This window comes from Bos indicus x Bos taurus, chromosome 6, assembly GCF_003369695.1.
Source record: "Bos indicus x Bos taurus breed Angus x Brahman F1 hybrid chromosome 6, Bos_hybrid_MaternalHap_v2.0, whole genome shotgun sequence".
Taxonomy (NCBI): Eukaryota; Metazoa; Chordata; class Mammalia; order Artiodactyla; family Bovidae; genus Bos; species Bos indicus x Bos taurus.
This window is the reverse complement of record NC_040081.1, coordinates 76116811-76134381: the sequence shown is the minus strand read 5'-3', so window position 1 is coordinate 76134381 and position 17571 is coordinate 76116811.

Genomic DNA, 17571 nt, shown 5'->3' with positions numbered 1-17571 from the left:
GCAAACAGAATTCAGTAATGCATGAAAAGGATTGTACACTGTGATCAAGTGGAATTTATCTCAGCGATGCAAGGATTTCTTAAAAATAATGCAAATGAATCAGTCTGATACACAAGATTAACAAATCAAAGAATAAAAACAGTTATGATACTAATAGATGCAGGAAAAGCTTTTGACAAAATTCAGTACCCATTTATGATAAAAACTCTCCAGAAAGTGGGTGTAGATGGAATATACCTCAACATAATAAAGGCCATATAGGACAAACTCACAGAAAACATTATTCTTAATGGTGAAAAACTGAAAGCATTTGCTTTAAGATCAGGAACAAGACAAAGGTGTCTGCCCTCACCACAATTATTCAACACACTTTGGAAGTTCTAGCCACAGAAATCAGAGAAGAAAAGAGATAAAAGTTATCCATATTGGAAAAGAAGAAGTAAAACTTACACTGTTTGCGGATGGCAAAATATTATACATAAAAATACTAAAGATGCCATCAGAAAACTACTAGAGTTCATCAATAAATTTGGTAAAGTTGAGAATTTATCAGTGAATTTTGTAAAGTTGCAGAATACAAAATTAATACACAAAACCACTTGCATTTCTATGCACTAACAATTAAAGATCAGAAAGAGAAATTAAGGAAATAATTATATTTACCATCTCAATAAAAAGAAAATACCTAGGAATATACCTGTCTAGGGAAGGAAAACATCCATACTCAGAAAACTATAAGATACTGATGAAAGAATTAAACATGATGCAAACAGATGAAGAAATATGCCATGTACTTGGAGGGGAAGACTCAATATTGTGAAATGAGTATATTACCGAAATGAATCTCCATATTAAATGCAATCCCTATCAAATTAGCAAGAGCATTTTTCACAGAATTAGACCAAAATTTTATAATTTATATGGAAACACAAAAGAATTGAGTAGCCAAATCAATCTTGAGAAAGAAAAATGTAGCTGGAGAAATCAGACTCTCTGACTTTAGACTATCCCACAAAACTAGAATAATCAAGATGGTATGAAGAAGTGAAGTGAAGTAGCTCAATCGTGTCTGACTCTTTGCGACCCCATGGACTGTAGCCTACAATGCTCCTCCATCCATGGGATTATCCAGGCAAGAATACTGGAGTGGGTTGCCATTTCTTTCTCCAGAGGATCTTCCCAACCCAGGGATCAAACCTGGGTCTTCCGTATTGTAGGCAGATGCTTTACCATCTGAACCACCAGGGAAGTCCTGGTATAGTATTGGCACAATAGAGAAATATAGATCAGTGGAAGAGGATAGAAAGATGGGAGATAAACCCAGGCACCTGTTAGTCATTCCCCTCTCCAGGTCTATGTTTACCTAGTCTATAACAAAACAGACAAGAATATACAATAGAGAAAAGATAGTCTCTTCAACAAATGGTGCTGGGAAAACTGGACAACTACATGGAAAAGAATGAAATTAGATCACTCCCTATCATGGTACATAAAGATAAACTACAAATTAATTAGAGACCTAAAGGTAAGGCTTAGAGGAAAACCTTAGAGGAAAACCTAGGCAGAACACTCTCTGGCATAAATCAAAGCAAGATCTTTCTGACCTCCCTCCTAGAGTAATGAAAATAAAAACAAAAACTAAATAAATGGGACCTGATGAAACTCCAAAGGAAACCATAAACAAAACAAAAAGATAACATTCAGTATGGGAAAATAATTACAAATGAAGCAGCTGACAAGGAATTAACCTCCAAAATATACAAGCAGTTCATGTAGCACAATTTAAAAAAAAAAAAGAAAGAAAAAATGGGCAGAAAACAGAAATAGACTTTTCTCCAAATAAGTTGTGCAGGTGACCAACAGACACATGAAAACATTCTCAACATCACTCATTAATAGAGAAATGCAAAGCAGAACTACAATAAAGTATGACCTCACACCAGTTAGAATGCCATCATCAAAAATATGCAAATAACATATGCTAGAGAGTATATGGAGAAAAGAGAAGCCTCCTACACTGTTGGTGGAAATGTAAACTGGTACAGCCACTATAGAGGACAGTATGGACCATCCTTAAAAATCTAAAAATAGAGCTAAGGAACTAAAAAGCCTCTTGATGAAAGTGAAAGTGGAGACTGAAAAAGTTGGCTTAAAGCTCAACATTCAGAAAACGAAGATTATGGCATCTGGTCCCATCACTTCATGGGAAATACATGGGGAAACAGTGGAAACAGTGGCAGACTTTATTTTGGGGGGTTCAAAAATCACTGCAGTTGGTGACTGGAGCCATAAAATTAAAAGACGCTTACTCCTTGGAAGCAAAGTTATGACCAACCTAGATAGCATATTCAAAAGCAGAGACATTACTTTGCCAACAAAGGTCCGTCTAGTCAAGGCTATGGTTTTTCCAGTGGTCATGTATGGATGTGAGAGTTGGACTGTGAAGAAGGCTGAGCGCCAAAGAATTGATGCTTTTGAACTGTGGTGTTGGAGAAGACTCTTGAGAGTCCCTTGGACTGCAAGGAGATCCAACCAGTCCATTCTGAAGGAGATCAGCCCTGGGATTTCTTTGGAAGGAATGATGCTAAAGCTGAAAGTCCAGTACTTTGGCCACCTCATGCGAAGAGTTGACTCATTGGAAAAGACTCTCATGCTGGGAGGGATTGGGGGCAGGAGGAAAAGGGGACGACAGAGGATGAGATGGCTGGATGGCATCACTGACTCGATGGACATGAGTCTGAGTGAACTCCGGGAGTTGGTGATGGACAGGGAGGCCTGGCGTGCTGCAAGTCATGGGGTCACAAACAGTCGGACACGACTGAGCGACTGAACTGAACTGATGGTCTATCAATCCCATTCCTGGGCATACACTCAGAGAAAACCATAATTCAAAAAGATACATGAACCATAATATTCATTGCAGCATTATTTACAATAGTCAGGGCATGGAAGCAACCTAAATGTCCATCAACAGAGGAATGAATAGAGAAGCTATAGTACATATATACAGTGAATATTGTGCACGCATGCTCAATTGCTCAGTTGTGTATAACTCCTTGCAATCCATAGACTAGCCCACCAGGCTCTTCTGTCCTTGGCATTTTCCTGCATCTTTTGCATCTCCTGCATTGGCAGGCAGGTTTTTTACCACTGCATCACTTGGGAAACACAATGGGTGTTACTCAGCCAAAAAAAGGAATGAAGTTGTGCCATCTGCAGAGACATGGATGAACCTAGAGACTGTTATACAGAGTAAAGTCAGTCAGAACGAGAAAAAGCAAATATTTCATATAATATCACTTATATGAAATCTAGAAAATGTTATATATGAGCTTATTCTCAAAACAGAGATATAGATGTAGAGAAGAAACTTATGGAGACCAGGGGGGAATGGAGGAGTGGTTGGATGAATTGAGAGATTGGAACTGACATATATACATTACTATGTATAAAATAGATAACTATGAAATCCTACTGTATAGCAGAGGGAACTCTAGTCAGTGCTCTGTGGTGATTAAATAGGAAGGAAATTTAGGAAAGAGGGGATACATGCTTGTGTATAACAGGTTCACTTTGCTGTACAGCAGAAAGAACCAACAATGTAAAGCAACTATATTCAAAAAAAATTAATTTAACATTGAACAGAAAATGATTCTCATATGCCCACAATAAGTCAGTCTTTCATAATGGAAAATTGATTCCATGGCATATAAAAACAATGACTAATATAAATGACAATGGAGGTAATTAGGAAAATATAAGTAACACCAGAATAAAATGTTCAAGTAATTGAAAACAAAATTATATTTTCAAGAGTTAAATTAACATATTCAGACAAAAGAACAAATAATTATTTTCATAAATATGACTGCTACATAAAAATAGATAAAGTTAAGGAGATAACAGCTGTACAACATTTAAAAGATGATAGGCAATGTGGAAAATGAAAATAAGGAAAATATGTGTTAGAGGTATCCCAAACAGAGATTACAAAGCAAAACAGAGAATTAGATGATGGGACAACATAAAGGACATGGTGGGTCAACTGAGGAAGTCCATTATCAGAACAAAATGAACAAACAAACAAAAAACAGTTTTTCTAGCAAGGATGATAACTAGAGAAGAGAGTTTCTCAAAGTTGACTGCACATATTCAATTTTTAAAACTCTAAGTGCTCACCATAACAGAGTCAATATGTATTTAATTATATCAGTATGAAACTTCATAACACCAATAATTAAGAAGAGATTCTGAAAGATTTCAGAGAATTAAACCAAATAAAGTTAAGCTAAATGAAATAAAACAAGTTTTCTGGAAAATGAAAAAAAAAAATAGACTAGTATATGTCTTCCCACAGCTTTGTGTAAGTTAACGAAACTATAAGCATGCCATGTAGGGCCACCCAAGATGGATGGGTCACTGTGGACAGTACTGACAAAACATGGTCCACTGGAGAAGGGCATAGCAAACTACTTCAGCATTCTTGCCTTGAGAACGCCATGAACAGTATGAACAGGCAAAAAATTATGACACCGAAAGATGAACTCCCAAGGTTGGTAGGTGACAATATGCTACTGGAGAAGAGTGGAGAAGTAGATCTAAAAGGACTGAAAAGGCTGAGCCAAAGCTGAAACAGCACCCAGTCGTGGATGTGTCTGGTGGTGAAAGTAAAGTCTGATGCTGTAAAGAACATATTGCATAGGAATCTGGAATTTTAGGTCTATGAATCAAGGTAAATTGGAATTGGCCAAACAGGAGATGGCAAGAGTAAACAGCGACATTTTAGGAATCAGTGGACTAAAATGGACAGGGATGGGTGAATTTACTCAGATGACCATTATATCTACTACTGAGAGCAAGAATTCCTTGGAAGAAATGGAGTAGCCCTCAAAGTTAATAAAAGAGTCCAAAATTCAGTCCAAAATCTGCTAGTTTTAGCAGATTTAGATGAGACAACTCTACACAGCAACATCACCAGATTATTGGCTGAATTATTTGATCTCACATTAATAGTCTTCAAGGTATTTGATTGGCCTTGAAAATAAAATACCGTTATGTGGGCAAGATACAGGTATTTAAAATCTATAACTCAGGAGCATGGTAAAAACAGGCTGCTATTAATATTTTAGACAAGTGCAAAAGGGTCATATTTAAATTGCAAAACATTTTATTGTTCATTTAATCTACAGATTATAGCAGGAAAATAAGTTAACGAACTATGTTAATCTTATTTGGGCCTATAAAAAAAGAGTTTAGAATTTTATATTAGTGGAAAATATCAGTCTCTTGTGTCTAATTTATATCCTATTGGAATAAATAAGAAAACAAATGCTAGTTTTAGCAGATTTAGGTGAAATACAACATAAAACTGATTTCTTTGGCTTTGTAGCGATAATTTTTACAATCCTAAGGAAAAACTAGAATGTGGGCCACTGAAGAAGGGAATGGAAAACCACTTCAGTATTCTTGCCTTGAGAACTCCAGGAACAGTATTAAAAGGCAAAAAGATAGGACACTGAAAGATGAACTCCACAGGTCGGTAGGTGCCCAATATGCTACCTTAGAACAGTGGAGAAATATTCCAGAAAGAATGAAGCCAAAGCAAAAGTGACACCCAGTTGTGGATGTGACTGGTGATAGAGGAAAACTCCAATGCTGTAAAGAGCTATATTGCATAGGAACCTGAAATGTTAGGTCCATGAATCAAGGCAAATTGGAAGTGGTCAAACAGGAGATGACAAGAGTGAACATCGGCATTCTAGGAATCTGTGAACTAAGATGGACTGGAATGGGTGAATTTTACTCAGATGACCATTATATCTACTACTGTGGACTTAGAAGAAATGGAATAGCCATCACAGTCAACAAAAGAGTCTGAAATGCAGTACTTGGATACAACCTCAAAAAAATACAAAGTGATTTCTGTTCGTTTCTAAGGCAAACCATTCAATATCACAGTAATCCAAGTATGCCCCAAACACTAATGCCAAAGAAGCTGAAGCTGAATGGTTCTATGAAGACCTACAAGACATTCTAGAACTAACACCCCAGAAAGATGTCCTTTTCATTATAGGGGACTGGAATGCAAAAGTAGGAAGTCAAGAAACACAGGCAAATTTGGCCTTGGAATATGGAATGAAGCAGGGCAAAGGCTAACAGAGATCTGCCAAGAGAACGTACTGGTCATAGCAAACACCCTCTTCCAACAACACAAGAGAAGACTCTACACATGGACATCACCAGATGGTAAATACTGAATTCAGATTGATCATATTCTTTGTAGCCAAAGATGGAGAAACTCTATGCAGTCAACAAAAACAAGACCAGGAGCTGACTGTGGCTCACATCATGAACTCCTTATTGCCAAATTAAGATTTAACTAGAAGAAAGTGGGGAAAACTGCTCGACCATTCAGGTATGACCTATTATACAGTGGAAGTGAGAAATAGATTTAAGGGACTAGATCTGATAGACAGAGTGCCTGATGAACTATGGATGCAGGTTAATGACATTGTACAGGAGACAGGAATCAACACCATCCCCAAGAAAATAAACGCAAAAGAAGCAAAATGGCTGTCTGAGGAGGCTTTACAAAGAGCTGTGTAAAGAAGAGAAGTGAAAAGCAGAAGAGAAAAGGAAAGATATACCTATTTGAATGCAGAGTTCCAAAGAGTAGCAAGGAGAGATAAGAAAGCCTTCCTCAGCGATCAATGCAAAGAAATAGAGGAAAACAATAGAATAGGTAAGACTAGAGATCTCTTCAAGAAAATTAGAGATACCAAGGGAACATTTCATGCAAAGATGGGCTCAATAAAGGACAGAAATGGTATGGACATAACAGAAGCAGAAGATATTAAGAAGAGGTGGCAAGAATACACAGAAGAACTGTACAAAAAAGATCTTCATGACCAAGATAATCACGATGGTGTGATGACTCACCTAGAGCCAGACATCCTGGAATGTGAAGTCAAGTGGCCTTTAGGAAGCATCACTATGAATAAAGCAAGTGGAGGTGATGGAATTCCAGTTGAGCTATTTCAATTCCTAAAAGATGATGTTGTGAAAGTCTTGCACTCAATATTCCAGCAACTTGGGAAAACTCAGCAGTGGCCACAGGATTGGTAAAGATCAGTTTTCATTCCATCCCTAAGAAAGATAATGCCAAAGAATGATCAAACTATCGCACAATTGCACTCATCTGACATGCTAGTAAAGTAATGCTCAAATATCTCCAAGCCAGGCTTTAACAAACTTGAACCATGAATTTCCAGATGTTAAAGCTGGTTTTAGAAAAGGCAGAGGAACCAGAGATCAAATTGCCAACATCCTCTGGATCATTGAAAAAGCAAGTGAGTTCCAGGAAAAAAAAAAAAAATCTATTCCTGCTTTATTGACTATGCCAAAGCCTTTGACTGTGTGAATCACAATAAACTGTGGAAAATTCTTAAAGAGATGGGAATACCAGACCACCAGACCTGCCTCTTGAGAAACCTATATGCAGGTTAGGAAGCAACAGTTAGAACTGGACATGGAACAACAGACTGATTCCAAATAGGAAAAGGAGTACATCAAGGCTGTATACTGTCACCCTGCTTATTTAACTTATATACAGAGAACATCATGAGAAACGCTGGGCTGGAAGAAGCACAAGCTGGAATCAAGATTCCCGGGAGAAATAATAATAACCTCAGATATGCAGATGGCAGCACCCTTATGGCAGAAAGTGAAGAAGAACTAAAGAGCCTGTTGATGAAAGTGAAAGAAGAGAGTGAAAAAGTTGGCTTAAAGCTCAACATTCAGAAAACGAAGATCATGGCACCCGGTCCCATCACTTCATGGCAAATAGATGGGGAAACAGTGGGAACAGTGGCTGATTTTATTTTTCTGGGCTCCAAAATCACTGCAGATGGTGATTGTAGCCATTAAATTAAAAGACAGTTACTCCTTGGAAGGAAAGTTATGACCAACCAAATAGCATATTCAAAAGCAGAGACATTACTTTGCCAACAAAAGTCCATCTAGTCAAGGTTATGGTTTTTCCAGTGGTCATGTATGGATGCGAGAGTTGGACTGTGAAGAAAGCTCAGGGCCTTTTGAACTGTGGTGTTGTAGAAGACTCTTGAGAGTCCCTTGGCCAGTAAGGAGATCAACCAGTCCATTCTAAAGGAGATCAGTCCTTGGTATTCATTGGAAGGACTGATGCTGAAGCTGAAACTCCAATACTTTGGCCCCCTGATGCGAACAGCTGACTCATTTGGAAAGACCCTGATGCTCAGAATGATTGAGGGCAGGAGGAGAAGGGGACAACGGAGGATAAGATGGTTTGATGGCATCACCGACTCATTAGACATGGGTTTTGCTGGACTCTGGGAGTTGGTGATGGACAGGGCAGCCTGGCGTGCTGAGGTTCATGGGGTTGCAAATAGTCAGACAGGACTGAGCGACTGAATTGGAACTTGAATGTTTACGTACAATTCACACCTGATTAATCTATCAGTTATTTGCTGCTGCTGCTGCTGCTGCTGCTAAGTCACTTCAGTCGTGTCCGACTCTGTGTGACCCCATAGATAGTAGCCCACCAGGCTCCCCCATCCCTGGGATTCTCCAGGCAAGAATACTGGAGTGGGTTGCCATTTCCTTCTCCAAAGCATGAAAGTGAAATGTGAAAGTGAAGTCGATCAGTTGTGTCCGACTCTTAGCGACCCCATGGACTGTAGTCTACCAGGTTCCTGTGCCCATGGGATTTTCCAGGCAAGAGTACTGGAGTGGGGTGCCATTGCCTTCTCCAAGTTATTTGCTAGGATATCAAAAAGATATTCTCAACACACAGTGGTCTTGGTACTTTCACCTGACATGTACCTTTCCTAGGGAACTTTTTTGGAATATATCCCAGGAAAACTAGGAAACAAATTAGATGCACTTTACAGAATTCAAGTATAGACCAATCAGCTTGGATACCAGCAGGTATACTATGGTACTTGTTCAATAATTCAGTTCAGCTCAGTCGCCCAGTTATGTCCGACTCTTTGCAACCCCATGGATGCAGCACACCAGGCTTCCCAGTTCATCACCAACTCCTGGAGTATACTCAAACTCATGTTCATCGAGTCGGTGGTGACATCCAACCATCTCATCTTCTGTCGGCCCCTTCTCCTCCCACCTTCAATCTTTCCCAGCATCAGGGTCTTTTCTAGTGAGTCAGTTCTTTGTATCAGGTGGTCAAACTATTCCAGTTTCAGCTTCAGCATCAGTCCTTCCAATGAATATTCAGGTTTGATTTCCTTTAGGATGGACTGGTTGGATCTCCTTGCCAACCAAGGGACTCTCAAGAGTCTTTTCCAACACTACAATTCAAAAGCAATAGTTCTTAGGCACTCAGCTTTCTCTATAGTCCAACTCTGACATCCACTCTTGACTACCGGACAAACCATAGCTTTAACTAGATGGACCTTTGTTGGTGAAGTAATGTTTAATAATTAGCTTTGGATCTAATCCCGAAGAGTATTATCAGGAAAACAACAGAATTATAGGATGACAATGTCAGCCAGCCCATATGTAAAGCATTAAAAATTGGAACAGCAGGAGCACTAAGAGGGATCTCTGTGGGGAGGGGGTCAGTGAACAAGTAAAGGAGTACTTAAAAGAAAATATATATTATGTAATTTAGAGTTAGGATAGGAGGTTTCACTTAAGATCATCAACTCTGTAGCCTATGTTACATTAATCAATAACTCTGTGCCTCAATTTATTTATCTATGCAACTGGGATAATAAAATTTTTGTAAAAACTAAATTAACTATTGTCATTTATTTGCTACCTCATGTCTGACTCTTTTGTCAACCCTGTGGACTGCGGCCCACTGGATTCTTCTCTCCGTGGGATTTCTCAGGCAAGAATACTGGAGTGGATTGCCATTTCCTTCTACAGAGTATCTTCCCAACCTAGGGATCAAACACGTGTTTCCTGTAGGTGGATTCTTTACCACTGAGCCACCAGGGAATCCCATAAAATTATTATAAACAAAGCAATAAGAACAATGCATGGCACAGAGGAAAATAGTATCTAAGAGCTGGAGAAAAGATGAGAATATGATAATAGGAAAAACACAGGATTTAGAAAAGCTATGAATAAGAATTACTAATTTTCTAAAATATGGCATCCCTTAGAATCACAAAAGTTTCCAGTTGACTTTCATCCCAGGTACAATGTTCTTTCAGAGGGGCAGGCTTCTATTTTTCTAATAGAAATAAATATAATTCTAACTCACAACTTGATACTGAGTAAGATTCACAAAATCATAATGATATAAATTACTGGAAACTAAATATAACAGCAGACCTAAGAAATGTTTTTGGAGAACAAAAGGGAAATGATTATCAACATGACAATGTAAAAGTGAAATTAGATGCAGAGCTGAGAGTATATAGGCAGATAATATTATCTGACAAAGCGTTAAGCCAAAAAGAACTTTTCGTATGTTGATGGAGGCTCAAAAATATAATTTACAGTTATAAAGATAACCAGTAGAAAAATTTTAACATATATGTGTAAAATCTTCATTTAATGATATAAAATGTTTAGTCAGCAAAGTCCTGGTCATTCATATCAAAGAATCAGTGGACATTGCCTAGACTTCTGGTTTATTACAGAATAATGATAATGACACAAATTAAAATCTCTCTACTCACTTCCACCAAGAAAACAATAACTCATATTCAGCATAACTATGAGATAGAGAACTCTGTGAACTTCAAACTACCTGTACAGTTGAAAAAATAAATAGCAACAAGTTTCAGTTGTTTTCTGAATCTACCAGAAAACAACTCCACACATAAGTGTGATGGATCCTGGGTACACTTGCTCTCAGAAAAACATGTCACACACTGAGTGGTAAACACTGAGAAGAAATCTAATGTCTGATACATCAGAATAATTGCCCTTGAGAAATCAAAAGGAAGAAAGTTGAAAGGTTGTGGGCCAATGGAACAGTACTAGGAAGGCACCACTTCTGTAGAATAAGGGGTTTACTTAAAAGGAGAAAGGACCCCTTGGAGATTTGGAGGCAAAGAAAAAGAAGCAAGCAGGAAAATTAATTAGTGATATTGGTGAAACCCATGTAAATTAAAAATCTGTAAGTCACACTCTTTACAAATTTCTCACTGTATTGGTGCTGTAAGAAATGACCATAATTTGGTGGCTTACACCAATATGAATCTTTTATTTTACAGTTCTGGAAGCCAGAAGTCTGAAATCAATTTCACCAAACTGAAGTCAAGGTGTTATTCCAAGATATTGTAAGACTGATTTATTCTGGAGGTTTTCGGGGGAAAATACATTTCTGCTTTTTTAAGCTTCTAGTGGCTGCCTGTAGCCTAAGCTTGGGGCCCCTTCCTCTATGTTTAAAGCTCATTAAACAAAAATTTGCTTTCATCATCACATTTCTTTCTATCTGTGATTCCTCCTCTGTCACTCTTTCAGTAATCATTCTGCTAATAATTACATTGGGTCCACTCTTATAACCCAGGATAATCTACCTATCTCAAGGCACTCTCTTTAATTTAGAGAATCTAACCACACATTCTCTTTTGCCATATAAGGTAACACAGATTCTGAGATGACATGGACACATTTTATGGGCTATTGTTCAGTATATTCTCCACCATAAATAAAATAAACTACATTTTTCATATGCCAATGCAAGAGAGCAGTCTTGAACTTAGAAATCTAGTTAGACCCCCATACTTTTCTCTATGACCATGCACAACTGTTTTAGCTGGTCTAGAGAAGAAATAAAATTAGGACAAAAAACAGGAAATGAAAAGAGACATTTATACAACACTTCAGGAAAAAAAGAAAACTAGAATAAAAAATGTTTCAAAGTGTGAACATTCTTCCACCAATTACAAAGACTGAAGTAAAGTGTATCACAACATTGTAACATGAATAAAACACACTAAACAATAATTTTCAAATTTAAAGAATGTCTTAAGTCATAAATTAAAAACCTGATTCAAGGATATAGATGTATAAAAATAGAAAGATATGAAACAAAGTCAGGAAAATATTGAATGAAAATACTACAATATCTTAAAAATGACAACTAAACTACAAGTCACCAAAGGAAGACTACACTCACTTAAGATGTATTGAATGCATTGAGGAGATACTTGAAAACTAAAAAAAAAGCATGATAATGAAATATAGAAAAGTATAAAGATCAGTAAAAAAGGACATTCATACATAGGTAAAGGAAAACCTACAATACATAAAATCAGAGTACCTGATTTAAAAAAAAAATAATATTTTTACCTGAAATAAAAAAAAACATATAATAATAAAATAAATCTTCACATCAAAAGGGACTAAAAAGAAAACTAAGGAATAAAAACATAAAAAAGAAAACATACAAAGAAAACTAAGGAATAAAACACGTAAAGAAAACTAAGGAATAAAATATATAAAAAGTAATATAAAACTACAAGTCACCAAAGGAAGACTATACTCACTTGCAATTTAATGAATGTATTGAGGAGATACTTGAAAACTAAAAAAGAAAGCATGATGATGAAATAGAGAAAAGTATAAAGATCAGTAAAAAGGACATTCATACATAGGTAAAGGAAAACCTAGTATACATAAAATCAGAGTACCTGATTATAAAAAAATAATATTTTTACTTGAAATAAAAAAATAAATAACATATAATAATAAAATCAATCTTCACATCAAAAGGGATTGAAAAGAAAACTAAGGAGTAAAACATATAAAAAGTAATATAATACACATATGTAGAAAATAGATATAACAATAAAATAGCAGTTTAGCAGTTGGAACAAAACAAATCATAGATTAAATGTAAATGGATTTAACTCATTTATTCTCAAAGAGACACAGAAAATCCAGCTGTATGTTGCATACAAGAAACCTACTTTGGAGGGACCTTGAAGCCTAAATATTATATATAAGGGCAAATATATACCAGCCTAGGGATCTCTTCAGGAAAATTGGAAACATCAAGGGAGCATTCCACCCAAAGATGGGCACAATAAAGGATAAAAATGGTAGAGACTTAGTAGACGCTGAAGAGATAAGAAAAAGATGGAAAGAATACATGGAAGAACTGTATAAAAGAGATCTTAATGAACTGGATTACTACGATGGTGTGATTAGTCATGCAGAGCCAGACATTCTGGAATGCAAAGTCAAGCAGGCCTTAAGAAGCACTGCAGGGAGGAGGGTTCAGGATGGGGAACACATGTATTCCTGTGGCGGATTCATTTTGATATTTGGCAAAGCTAATGCAATTATATAAAGTTTAAAAATAAAATAAAATTTAAAAAGAAAAAAAAAAATACTTCACACACACACACACAAAAGAAGCACTGCTGTTAATAAAACTAGTGGATGTGATGAAATTCCAGCAGAACTATTCAAATCCCTAAAGGAGGATGCCACAAAGGTTCTGCATTCATTATATCAGCAAGTCTGGAAGACCCAGCAGTGGCTGCAGGACTGGAAAAGGTCAATCCTCATCCCAATCCCCAAATATAGGTAGTATGTTCCACAGTATGTGCTAACCATTGGGCAATTGCACTCATTTCCCATGCTAGCAAGGTAATGCTTAAAATCTTGCATGCTAGGCTTCAGCATTATATAAACCAAGAACTTCCAGATGTCCAAGTTGGGTTTAGAAAAGGAAGAGGAACTAGAGATCAAATAGAGGTCAACATTCACTGGATTATAGAGAAAGCAAGGGGATTTCAGAAAAAACATCTATCTCTGTTTCATTGACTACGTTAAATCCTTTGACTGTGTGGATCATGACAAACTGTGGAAAGCTCTTAGAGAGATGGAAATACCAGACCATCTTACCTGTCTCCTGAGGATCCTGTAGGTGGGTCAAGAAGCAAGGAAATGGTAACCCACTCCAGTATTCTTGACTGGAGAATCCCATGGTCAGAGGAGCCTGGTAGGCTACAGTCCATGGGGTCGCAAAGAGTTGGACACGACTGAGCGACTTCACTCACTTATCAGGATTCTCTGGTAGTTCAGCTGGTAAAGAACCTGCCTGAAATGCAGGAGACCCCAGTTCGATTCCTGGGTTGGGAAGATCTGCTGGAGAAGGGAACAGCTACCCACTCCAGTATTCTGGCCTGGAGAATTCCATGAACTGTATAGTACATGGTGTTGCAAAGGGTCGGACACATCTGAGCAACTTTCACTTTCATGGAACAACTGATTGGTTCAATATTGAGAAAGAAGTACCACAGGGTTGTTTGTTGTCACCCTGTTTATTTAATCTATGCTTGTTTAATCTGTGTTGAGAATATCATGAGACATGCTGGGCTTGATGAGTGACAAGCTGGAATCAAGATAGGTGGGAGAAATATCAACAACCTTGGATATGCAGATGATACTACTGAAATGGCAGAAAGCAAAGAGGAACTAAACAGCTTTTTGATGAGGGTGAAGGAGGAAAGTGAAAGAGCCGGCTTAAGACTAAATATTAAAAAAAAGCTAAGATCATGTCATTCAGATCCATTACTGCATGGCAAATAGAAGGGGAAAAGGTGGACATAGTGGTAGATTTCCTCTTCTTGGGCTCAAAAATTGCTGCAGAGGGTGACTTCAGCCATGAAATCAGAAGACGATTGCTTCTTGAAAGCGATGACAAACCTGGACAATGTGCTGAAAAGCAGAGACATTATTCTGCCTACAAAGATCCATATAGTCAAGGCTATGGTCTTCTCAGTGGTCATGTATGGTTGTGAGAATTGGACCATAAAGAAGACAGAACACCAAGGAACTGATGCCTTTGAACTGTGGTGCTGGAGAAGACTCCTGAAAGTCCCTTGCACAAGGAGGTCAAGTCAGTCAGTCTTAAGGGACATCAACCCTGAATATTCACTGGAAAGACTGATGATGAAGCTGAAACTCCAGTATTTTGGTCATCTAATGTGAACAGATGACTCATTGGAAAAGACCCTGATGCTGGGGAAGATTGAAGGGGGGAGGAGAACGAGATGACAGAGGATGAGATGGTTAGATGGCATCACCAGCTTGATAGACATGAGTTTGAGCAAGCTCTGGGAGTTGGTGATGGACAGGAAAGCCTAGCGTGCTGCAGTCCATGGGGGTCGCAGTCAGACACGACTGGTCAACTGAACTGAACTTAACACTGCTTTCCTCTTCAGTTCAGTTCAGTTCAGTCACTCAGTAGTGTCCGACTCTTTGCGACCCCATGAACCACAGCATGCCAGGCCTCCCTGTCCATCACCAACTCCCGGAGTTTACCCAAACTCATGTCCATTGAGTTGGTGATGCCATCCAATGATAGGTGAAAAACCCTATTATTTTTTTTTTAATGAAGTTATGTGTGTGTTTGTTATTTGTAGGTAAATGCATCCCTAACTGCTACAAATAGCTCTGATTAAATGCAATTTACCAGTTTACTCTCAGTGATCACAAAATGATCATGTATTATTTTACAGTGACTTCATGTCATATACTGGAGGAGGAAATGGCAACCCACTCCAGTTTTCTTGCCTGAAAAATCACATGGACAAGGAGCCTGGCAGGCTACAGTCCGTAGGATTGTAAAGAGTCACATATGACTGAGTGACTAAGCACATATCATATACTGTGGACATTAGTAAATATGTTCAGAAGTATTATGCTAGGGAAAAAATTCAGGAAATAGATATTTATAGGATATAGCTTTATTTATATATATTGCATGGCATTTTATTTGCCAAGAGTATAAATATCTTATTTTTATGTTAAAATGACCAGGATGGTTTCACTGTTCAATTTGGTCAAACAAAAGAAATGTGAAAGTGAAGTTGCTCAATTGTGTCCAACTCTTTGTGACCCCATAGACTGTAGCCTACCAGTCTCCTCTGTCCATGGGATTTTCCAGGCAATAGTAACTGGAGTGGGTTGCCATTTCCTTCTCCAGGGGATTTTCTCAATCCAGGGCTCAAACCCGGGTCTCCCGCATTGTAGACAGACGCTTTACCGTCTGAGCCACGAGGGAAGTCCAATTTGGTCAAAGAAAAGAAATGTAATTGATACTAATTGTTTGGAATACAGAGACTAAAGAGTCTATTAAACTTTTCACATGTCAAAGCTCTTTGGCATCATGAAGACATAGTAGATTTAGGATACTATAGAAAATAATAATGACATATTTTTAATGATTCTCTTTGGGGAGGACATTGAGATATGTAATCATGAAAAATTCAATCACGTTTTTAAAACCACACTATGATAGAGATATAACTTTGCATTTATTATCCTTCAACCAAGAGCAAAATTCACTCTCATTAAGTGTCTCTGCTTAACCAACCTTAAAATAATTTAATTTTGATCATTAATTCCTTATTAAAATACTAAATATAACAAAAGAGGGACAGATTTTATTGAATATTAAGGGACCTTTTGATTAATTCTAAGCTGAAAGCTTGCTGCCTCATCTTTTGCTTGGCATAAGGATACTCTCCTTTTTTATTATGTAAAGTTACTTACATCAGCACATTTATTTAGTAAAGAGTGAAGCAAAATCTTTGTTTTAGTCACTGCATTCAAGTTTTCAGGCCTCCTCCTGGTTCTTCTCCAGGAATTCTCCAGGTTGTAAATATTTAAACATGTAAATGGTTATTATTAAATATACTGTATAAGCAAACACTGACGAAAATATATTTCAAGGCACATGAATTATCCCTGGATCTAACAATCCATCTCACTTATGTTAATTTAGAGGACATTACATTAAAAAATGATCATTTACATTGACACAGGCACACTTCTTCCTAAAATGAGAATCATCCTACCATAGGTACTATTTCATTATGAACTTGTGGCTTCCAGAGTAAAGTGTGTCAGAACAGAATCCTAGCTTTGCATCTGTGTGTATAGTTTTGGAACTTGAAAAAGACTTATAACTCTCTAGGTTCAGTTTCCAAACAAGTAAAAGAGAATGTTGGCATATTAGAGTGTTTAGAATTTAAACCATATCTAGAAGGCAATGAAATTTATGGGAAGATAGTAGGAAGTATAGTTCTATTCTTAATATATTTTCTGTCCAGGCCATGTTTGAGCTTCATTAGTTATTTCACTCCTCTGTGTTATAGCACAAGCCAGTAGGGAGGGCATAAAGAATGTTGACTTTGGAATCAGAAGATCAGAAAAGAATTGGACTGAGTAACAGTTTTACTGCTTACTGCCTGTTCAACCTTTAACAAAGCAGTTAACTTTTAGACACTCAGTTTTATCATCTGCTAAATGGAGATTACTCTTCTTCCAAACACAAACAATAAATGAGGTAATTTTTCAAGGTACCTAATAAAGTAACTGGCACATTATAGAAAGTTGATAAAGATTATACTCATTAACAAGTGTACTTTAAAAACATACAGATAAACTTTGACATGAAATACATTGGCTTATTATGAATCAGTGATAAGTAGTTCAAATGACTTTATCAGATTCCAGGACAGCAGAATTTTGTTTATTCTTACTATGAAGTTCATCTTGATTTACATTTGTCCCTAAAAAAGTTCGCTTCTTCAA